This window comes from Heloderma suspectum, chromosome 6 (genome assembly GCF_057233095.1).
Source record: "Heloderma suspectum isolate Gila_16-S chromosome 6, 16-S_ref, whole genome shotgun sequence".
NCBI classification, from domain to species: Eukaryota; Metazoa; Chordata; class Lepidosauria; order Squamata; family Helodermatidae; genus Heloderma; species Heloderma suspectum.
The window spans coordinates 118,907,427-118,916,991 of record NC_139463.1 but is presented as its reverse complement, the minus strand read 5'-3'; positions in this window follow the sequence as shown (position 1 = coordinate 118,916,991).

Genomic DNA, 9,565 nt, shown 5'->3' with positions numbered 1-9,565 from the left:
AATGATTAGTCTACGTAATCTCTACACCAGCCAAAATCCTCCATTTAAAACAGGGCTTTCTGCTTCCATTTTAAATGCAGGATCACAATGACTTCCTTTACTCACTCACTTCCTTCCCCCTCCCCCTCCTTCTCCCCCTATCTGAGTCTTCCATCATCTTTCATTGATCTCGCTCCTCTTCCTGCCGCTTTTACTCATTTCACAGAGGGAACTCAAGCGGAACACAACGGGGTAATTTGATATGTCATTATCTGTGATCTATGTAAAAATGGAACAAAGGGAATTTAGTGCAAGAGACATCCTGGAGGGTCACGGCGTCATGTAAAGAACCCACAAATGTCTGTAAAGGAGCAATCTCAATCACAGAATAAAAGCTCCATGTGAAGAAAGCTAAAATCTCCATGCCAGTCATGACCCTTATGGAACTTATAACTGCCAGTCATCTTTGTTGAGCTACCTGACCAACCCAGACAATGACAGCTTCTTCCCTAGACAGTTCTAAATTCAGACTGAAGCCTCCTGCCACAAGCAACTGAAACGAAGGCAGCCTCATGTGTCTGAGTTCCCATACACCTGAGTTTCCATACACATTGCCTCCCCCAATGTGGTGACGTCCAGATATTTTGGACTTCAGCTCCCACCAGCCCTAGCCAGCACAGCCAATGGTGAGGAATGCTGGGAACAGTAGTCCACAATATCTGGAGGGGACTGTATTGGGACAGGCTGCCACAGAAAGTAACAAAGCCAGGCTTCTGACCTACTCAGTTAAAGTATAACGTCATGGAGGTCACTCAAATCAAATAAGCGTTCAGGAAAGGTCATCTAGTGAAAACCCCTGCTCAGTCCAGGTTAACCACAGGAAAAACATTCCTCCTTCACCAGGGTTGGGTTACTTTTGTAATCCTGTAACAAAGGTCACCTATAGTAAGTTAATATTCCCCATAATGCAGAATTAGTAAAGGAGCCGAGAACCAGAGAAACAGTGTGCCTTACAGTTAAATATAGGGATGGACAGAACACTTACCTTCCGTTCCGCTCTGTTTCCACGGTGGGGGATAGGTGCTCCATCCCTCCCCCCGGAATCCTGGCTGGCTGGCTTCGCTCCACAGGGATTTTGAGGAGACGCTGGCCTGCTCCGCCGGCAGCCGGACATCCAGCCGCTGGCTAGCAGGGACGCAAATGGCAGCGGCCATAGCCACCGCCGTTTGCATCCCTGCAGTGAGCCGTGATAGGCTACGTAAATGTTTATGTAGCCTATCACGGCTGATTAAAAAAAAACAAAGAACGCGCGTACGCAAATGCCTACGCATTTGCCTTCTTTATTTTGGCACGTCTTAGTCTACGTAAACATTTACGTAGACTAAGACGCCGAAAATAAGGGGAACACAAATTGCGTAGCATCTACGCTATTTGCATTCCCCTTATTTTCGCCATCTAAGTCTACATAAATGTTTATGTAGACTAAGATGTGCCAAAATACGGAATGCAAATGCCGGCGGCCATCGCCGCCGCCATTTGTGTACGCGCGTTTTGTTTTTGTTTTTTAAGTCAGCCGTGATAGGCTATGTAAACATTTACGTAGCTTATCACGGTGTTTTTTTAAAAATCTAGCTGTGATAGGCTACGTAAATCTTTACGTAGCCTATCACTTTATTTGTTTTTTGTTTTTTGTTTAACTGGAAATGTCAGCGGCGGAAGCCATTTGGAAGACCAGACGCCGCCGCTGCCGCCACCGCCAAACCACTGCCGGACCAGCTGCCGGAGCTGCCGCCGCCAGGAAGATCCGCCCAAGGTAAGTCCAGTCCCGGGGGTGGTGGCGGGCCATTCTGCCACCAATTTCAGGGGGCTGAATGCGCTGGCATTCGGGATCCCCGAGATCCGTGGCGGAACGTTCATATATCCCTAGTTAAATATGCTTTGCGTTTATGGCACAGGAAGGATTCAAGCTTTGGATTGTGTAGGTTACTGAACTGCATCATAACTAGATGAACCCTAGATGAATGCAAGTTGTGTGTAGGACTGGGGCAAGGGCAGAATAGCTCTCAGTAATATTACATTATTGGCTCATGTCATTGGTAGGGATGTACAAAAGGGACTTACCTTGTCCCGCAGCTTGCTTCATGTTGGGGGGGAGGCACTTCGCTTCTCCCCCCAAAGTTCAGACGAGGGGGGGGGAGGCGCCCCGCCTCGCCTGGCCAAAATTCAGGCCGGGGGGGAGGCGCCCCCCTCGCCCAGCCGAAATTCAGGCCGGGGAGAACCGCCCCGTCTCCCCGGCCGCGAAAGAAAAAGTGAAAAAAACAAACAAACCGGTGATAGGCTACGTAACGATTAACGTAGCCTATCACGGCTAGATTTCCAAAGTCAACCATGATAGGCTATATTAATCATCACATAGCCTATCACAGGTGACTTTGGGAAAAAAAGCGCGTACGCAAATGGCGGCGGCCCATGGGTGCCGCCATTTGCGTTCCTTATTTTGGCACGTCTAGTCTACCTAAATATTTACGTAGACTACGGCGAAAATAAGGGAACGCTATTTGCGTTGCCCTTATTTTTGCCGTAGTCTACGTAAATCTTTACGTAGACTAGACGTGCCAAAATAAGGAACGCAAATGGCAGCGCGCATGGGCCGCTGCCATTTGCGTACGCGCTTTTTTTTTTCCAAAGTCACCCGTGATAGGCTACGTGATGATTTACGTAGACTATCACGGCTGACTTTGGAAATCTAGCCGTAATAGGCTACGTAAATCGTCCCGTAGCCTATCACAGGTGTGTGTTTTTGTTTTTGTTTTACTTTTTTATTTTATAATGGCAGCGGCGGCAGCCGGTCGGGAGACCGGCCGCTGCCCTCACCCCCGCCGAACCGCCGCCGAACCACCGCCGGGACCCGCCGCTGAGAGGGGCATTCGGCTACGGTAAGTCCCAACCCTGGGGGGCGGGGAGCCAGCGGAGAATTTCCCCAACACTTTCGAGGGACCGAATGCCCAAAGATTCGTGGAGAAATTCTCCGCTATCCCTAGTCATTGGCCACTAATGAAAACGCCCTGCCTTTTCAGTAATTAGGTAAGGCAATGTGATGGACTCTGAAGAATTGCATATGTAAGAAGAATATATTTCTTTTCCTAAACTCCCCCTGTAATCCTGATCTCCCTCATAATATCACATTCAATCAAGGAAGAAAATTTGAGGAAGGGACTATAGAGTTTGGACAGAGGAAAACATGTTGTACAAGGTATAAGAAATGAAAAATCAGGACATCAGAATTATTTTTTATCCCCTCCTTTTAAATGGTCTGTCTGCATCTATCATCCATCCATCCATCCATCCATCCATCCATCCATCCACCATCTATCTATCCTGGGGCTCTGAAACTGTTAAGTGAGGTAGACACTCTGATCTGAAAGTCTACTCCACAAAATGTTCTGCAGAGTTTGCCTTTCCCTAGTCCAAGTTGACACAGCTATTGAACCTCAGGCACAGCCAGCTAGACATGGTTTTTGACTTAAGCAGTTATAACAGAGGAGGATTGCAACAGTAATTGTTCCATTCCAGGCTAATGGAAAATGGGTTAATGTTTCATACCTCCCTGTCGTGATTGAAGTGACAGGTTGATCTGGGGTATGTGGTATCTCTTAAGAGTAGATCCATGGACTCAGTTGTTTAGACACCTCAGAAATAATACGTTTAAGTGGAGAGAACAATGCTTAATTCTCTCTCCTTATTAGCTGCTCTGTGTTGTCAATCTCAGGCTTGATGACAATAGTGTAATACTGGGGGGGGGGACGTGCTGGCTAACTAGCCAGCACTGTTGGCTAAGGTAGAGAATATATAAACAGTGACCATGTATGTCCCCATGGTACTCAGGTAGGCTGGGCCCAGGACGGAGCCCTGTGGTGTCCCCGCTCGTTATCTCTCCCCAGTTTGAGAAGATCCCACTGATAAGCACTCTTTGAGTCTGATTCTGCAGCCAGCTGTGGCTCCACTTGAGAGTTGTTTCATGTAGCCCATTTTGAGCTAGTTTGCTCATCAGGATATCATGGGGCACTTTGTTGAGAGCTTTGCAGAAGTCGAGGTATATGACGTCCACAGCATTCCCACAGTCCACAAGGGAGGTGACCTGATCAAAAAATGAGATCAGATTCATCTGGCAAGATTTGTTCTTGACATCTCTCAGAGAAACCCCATATCTCAGCCCCATATATAATCTGTGGAATGACCTTTACAACAAAAACTCTAACAGCCAGAACAAATAAATTATGTCCCTTGGCTTTGGGAAATGTTAATACTGTCTGCATAGATTTTTGAGCTTTCAGCTTAGTAGCTGACGAGTGGCCAGTCCAGGATCCATTCTGACTGAAACAGACTCCCAAATAATCAAATTGATCATTTTGTTCCAGCTGAGGTTCATCCAGTATCAACTTATGTTTGGGGGAGCTTTGCTGAAGTCGAGGTATATTATGTCTACAGCATTCCCACGGTCCACAAGGGAGGTGACGTGATCAAAAAATGAGATCAGATTCATCTGGCAGGATTTTTTCTTGACAAATCCATGTTGGCTTCGAGTAATCACTGCATTGTTTTCAAGGTACTTACAGATGGATTGCTTTATCATCTGCTCCAGAATTTTCCCAGAGATTGATGTCAGACTGACTGGCCTGGAGTTCCCAGGTTCCTCCTTTTTGCCCTTGTTGAAGATAGGGACAACATTAGAACTCCTCCCATCATCAGGCACATTATCTGTCCTCCAGGATTTCTCAAAGATAATAGACAGTGGTTCTGACAGTTTCTCTGCCAGTTCTCTTATTACTCAAGGATGCAGTTAATCGAGCCCTGGAGATTTGAACTTATTCAAAGTAATTCGGTGTTCCTTGACCATATGCCTATTGATCTCAAGCTGCAATCCTGCCCCTTCTGCCTGTACTTTGCTTTTGCCAGGGGAGTCATAGACCCTCTTTCAGGAGAAAACTGAGCCAAAGTAGGAATGGAGCACTTCTTCCTTTTCCTTGTCATTTGGCATCATTTTGCCATCCTCATTTAGTAGCTGAACCACCATTCCTTTCCTTCATCTTTTACTATGCACCTGGGGTGGCTCAGGAATTCATGGCCACCACGACAACCATGGGGTGTCCCAACATGTCATCAGCCCAACACATGTAAAAGGACACAAGCCTGATCTGTTTTTCTTGACTAGGCAGGAGGATGTCACAGAGAGGGAGGCAAGGATCTCTTCTCAATCATCCCAGAGTGCAGGACACAGAATAATGGGCTGAAGTGACAGGAAGCCAGATTCCTGCTGAACATCAGGAAAAACGTCCTGCCTGTTAGAGCAATACGACAATGGAACCAATGACCTAGGGAGGTGGTGGGCTCTCCCAAGCTGGAGGCGTTCAAGACAAGGCTGGACAGCCATCTGTCAGGGATGCTTTGACTTGGATTCCTGCATTGAGCAGGGGGTTGGAATTGATGGTCTTACAGGCCCCTTCCAACCCTACTATTCTAGGATTCTAGGATTCTATGATGGTGATCTGAAAATGGAGGAATTAACATCTGTCCCTTTGTCATGGTTCCGTGAGAAGACTATATGAAAAGAAATGTAGCTTATTTCCCTATCAGAGTGTAGTAGTCATGGGAGTCCTGCAGGTTCATTGCCATTGTTATCCATGTGTTTAAAGTGGTATTGCTCAACTATCTCCATTTCCCCAGAATCAACTCATGCATTTTAAATCCATGTTGTAACTAATACATGTACCAAGTAGGTTTCTCTGAAGTTCTCTGTGTGTGGTAATTTTGGGGGTCACCTCTTAGGCAATAGACAATCTATGACCATTGTTTAAAGATGATGTGATTTAGCAAATGTGTGTTCTGAGAATGTACACAGAGGTGCACACATCTGCAAATGAGAGCATTTTTGGTCATAATACACTAACACCACAAGAAGAGGGAGATCTATAGCCAATTTAAGGAGGAGGAGTTCTGCGCATGTATGTTGATATTAATGGAAGGGGTTTGGCCACTGGGAGAATCAGCAGTGGGGTGTAGAGACAGCCCATATGCCTGCATGGTGCCCTTCCTCATCTTTTGAATAGTTGGGTGATGATTTTCTTGACATTGAAATAATTGGTAGGAAAGGTTCTGTGGAATCTCCCAATGTGAAAGGAAAAATAGAACAACCAGATAAACTGCCAATATCTCTCCTTACCAAATACTATCATGCAGACTCTTGACATAAATGGTGGGAATCAAAGGCTGTTTAGTCAGGACTGAGCAGAACACCATTCCATTTATTTCTTCTTCTTCCTGAGGATCTCCTTTGATTTACTACAAAATATCCAGCACACATCTGCTTTCTCCTACATACCTCCACATTCAGAAGCCACACACACACACAGGGACCTGTACAGGAGTTAATTGTATCTGCATAAGTAATTCACAGCCAAAGGGAGGCTAAAATGTTTGGGTCTTATTTCAGACAGGTCCCTACAACCCTGCCCAAGATGGACATAGCTATCTTGTGGTATTCCCCCCCCCCCGCTCTTTTGATTGAACATCTATTTGTAAACAAAAATACATCGACAGCTACATTTTATAGCATTGACTGACAGAAAGCAAAGGCATTCAGGACAATTGTGGAAAGAAGATGGTCCTGCGCTACTACTAGTTAACAAAATGTAAAGGATACAGAGAAAAGGTGACAGATGAGATTGAGGAAATGCAATGCATACATTACCAGTTCCAATATTCTGCTTGTAGAGGCAACTGAGCACATCTAATGTCACCATTTTAGTTTTCTGCTTTTACACAAAGACATGATTTGTGATGTGATTTGTTTACCCTTTTTCTCCTACCTCTTTCTATCCTCTTACACCCTCCCTTCACATCATCTGTATCACCCCTTTCTCCGAGTGTCCTCTCTCCACTGAACCCCATCCCAATTCCAGCCCTCCTGGGTTCCCCAAATGGCCATCTTCCATTTCCCCAGCCCCAACCATCCTCCCCAAATGCCAAATATTTGATTGGTTCCTGATTTATTTATGTTTTGGCACCCCCTCCCCCATTCTGTTCTATGTAGTTGAGATGCCTCTTGCAGGGGCTCACTACTGGCAGAAAGAACTTCAAGGGAAAATATGCTGGTAGTTTGGGATTTTCCTCCATGCCTTTTTTCTTTGGCCCAGAGCTCTTTTGCCTTCACCATCCATCCACCACTGGAATTCAGTCCTTGAAAAAAAATATTTGAAGGGAAATTTGGCCCTTGGACTGAGAGAACGTCTGCCCTCAGGTTTCATAAGTCTGTGATGTGGCATTAACACCAAATTCATTATTTCTTTTCAGATTCCTCTGATCCTTACTGTAGGAATGGGGAATCTCCAGCTCTCAGGCCAATTGGGCCAACTAGGCTGGTCCTCGGACCCATGGGGCCATGGCAGAAGCCTCTTTCCCTGCCCCTTTAGGGCTAATAGGGAGAGGGTTCCCTGCTGTTATCTTCAAACAGAGATGGGTTGTAACAGTGGAGATATCTTTGTGTACCACTCTCCCTCCCAAATGAGATGGGAAGTGGCACATAACATCATGTTACTCAAAGACAGGATGGGGGGCCATCTGGCCCCCTCACCAAAGTGTAGTTCCCATCCCTGTCATACTGTGACATCTCCCCTTGCGAGGGTACTGCAGACATTGATCAGCATGATTTTCATAACCTTGTACATTTGTATTTCAGTACTATACTGATTCTATGCCACACAAGTGGAATCTCTGCTTAACTAATGCCTGTTTGTGCATACATGACAGTGTATTTCATGTACCATAGCACTGCTAGACTAGAAAGCATTAATGCAAATGCACACAAACCATTTTCTCTCATCAGACCTAAATCAGTTTATGGTGATATTTCTGTATTTATCATAAGAATTTGACTGTTTTGTGACTTTAAGAGAAGGGTAATATGTAACCAGGCCAATAATGGTTGACAGCAGTGAAAGATGGAATTGTACTGTGTAAATGGATTCCCTGGCTCCCTCCAGGATCTCCTGTTACTTTTGATTTTATTCCAGACTTGTTGGAAGAACCATTACCTACTAAGGGGCTGTGTCCCCCAACCAACCTTCCCATTCAGGATAGGGAAGGTTCAGGAGTCTGAAAAGGGGGTGGAGTCTGATGAAAGGAGGCCAGGGCGAGAGTGCTGGGGGCTTGCCACGCTGGGACCCATCCTGCCTTTGCTGGCTGTCAAGGGCTTCCTTAACAGCCGGTGTGGGGAGGAAGGGGATCAGTGGCACCTCAGTACTCTTGCCCTGGCCTCCTGTCTTCAGACACTGAGGACTTGGCAGTAGGGATGGGCAGATTCCCTACCTGCTGGTCCTCCAGGGAATCCACCCTTGGGGGAGACAATCTGTTCATCCCTCCGGAATCCTCGCTGGCAAGCTCCACTCCATGCCGATTCCACGGAGCCACCAGCAGGCTCCAAAGCACCAGCAATATGGTCGCCATTGCCATATCGCTGGCTGAGCCTGAGGCTGACTGACTACAAATGCAAATGGCATCCACTACGCCATTTGCAGGCATAAAGCTCTTAGATTAAGCTAAATGCAGCTGTAAATGGCCACATTTCGCTTAAACCAAGGGCTTTACGGCCACTAGTGGTGTCTGCTACGCCATTTCCACCTGTGGTTTTTCATGCGATAGTCTAGCCAAGGACTCCGTTCCTCCACTGGGGTCCATGGAGGAGTTCTCCGCCATCCCTACTTGGCAGTCAAGCCCTTGTGCTTTATGTGCACAAGGGCTTGACTGCCAGAGCCCATGGCATGGAGAGCAGGGGTGGCTAGTGCGGCTCGGAGGGCAGAAAGAGCAAGGAGGGCTGCCGAGTGGGTCCAGGCTGTGTGAGCTGGGTGGGCAGCTCAGCAGGCTCCCCTGTGCCCCACATGGAGATGGGTCCATCCATCCCTAATTAAGGAGTGATTCATATGCCGAACTGCAGTGACTCTACCCTGATATGTCCTTCACCATCTCTACTAATGGCACTGCACATCTGTCCATGAAGCCCAACATGGCTGTGCAATAACAGAGAAGGCCTCAATTTAGAATTCTTAGGAAGGACATCAGATGCTGTCTGTCACATGAATAGACCCAAAGATATAGTGTGGTTTTTCCTTGGTGTACGAAAGATGAACAATTAAACAGCAGGATATTTTTTTTTTACTTCCATGACCACTAAAGGACGACAACAGGTTCACTCCATCCAGAACATGAACACTTTTGATAATCTGGTACATCCTTATCAAAAACTGAGCTGACAGATACTTCACACCCATCTAGACAAGCAAATGCATGCAATACAAAGGAAAGGGGCAGGAAAGCAGGGAATGCAGGTACAGAGTCTGAAAGTTACAATTTTATCTGGTGGTGGTCATCTGGAATGGGCACTGAAGAGAGAATTAAGGAAGTGGAGAATCCAATACGAGAGTTGATCCCAGTTGACCCATTGGAGAGGGCTTCACAGCGAGTTGCAATTGAGGGCTGCAAGACATGGTTCTGGGGGACGAGGATTGAAATGACACTTCATCCAATTGAAATG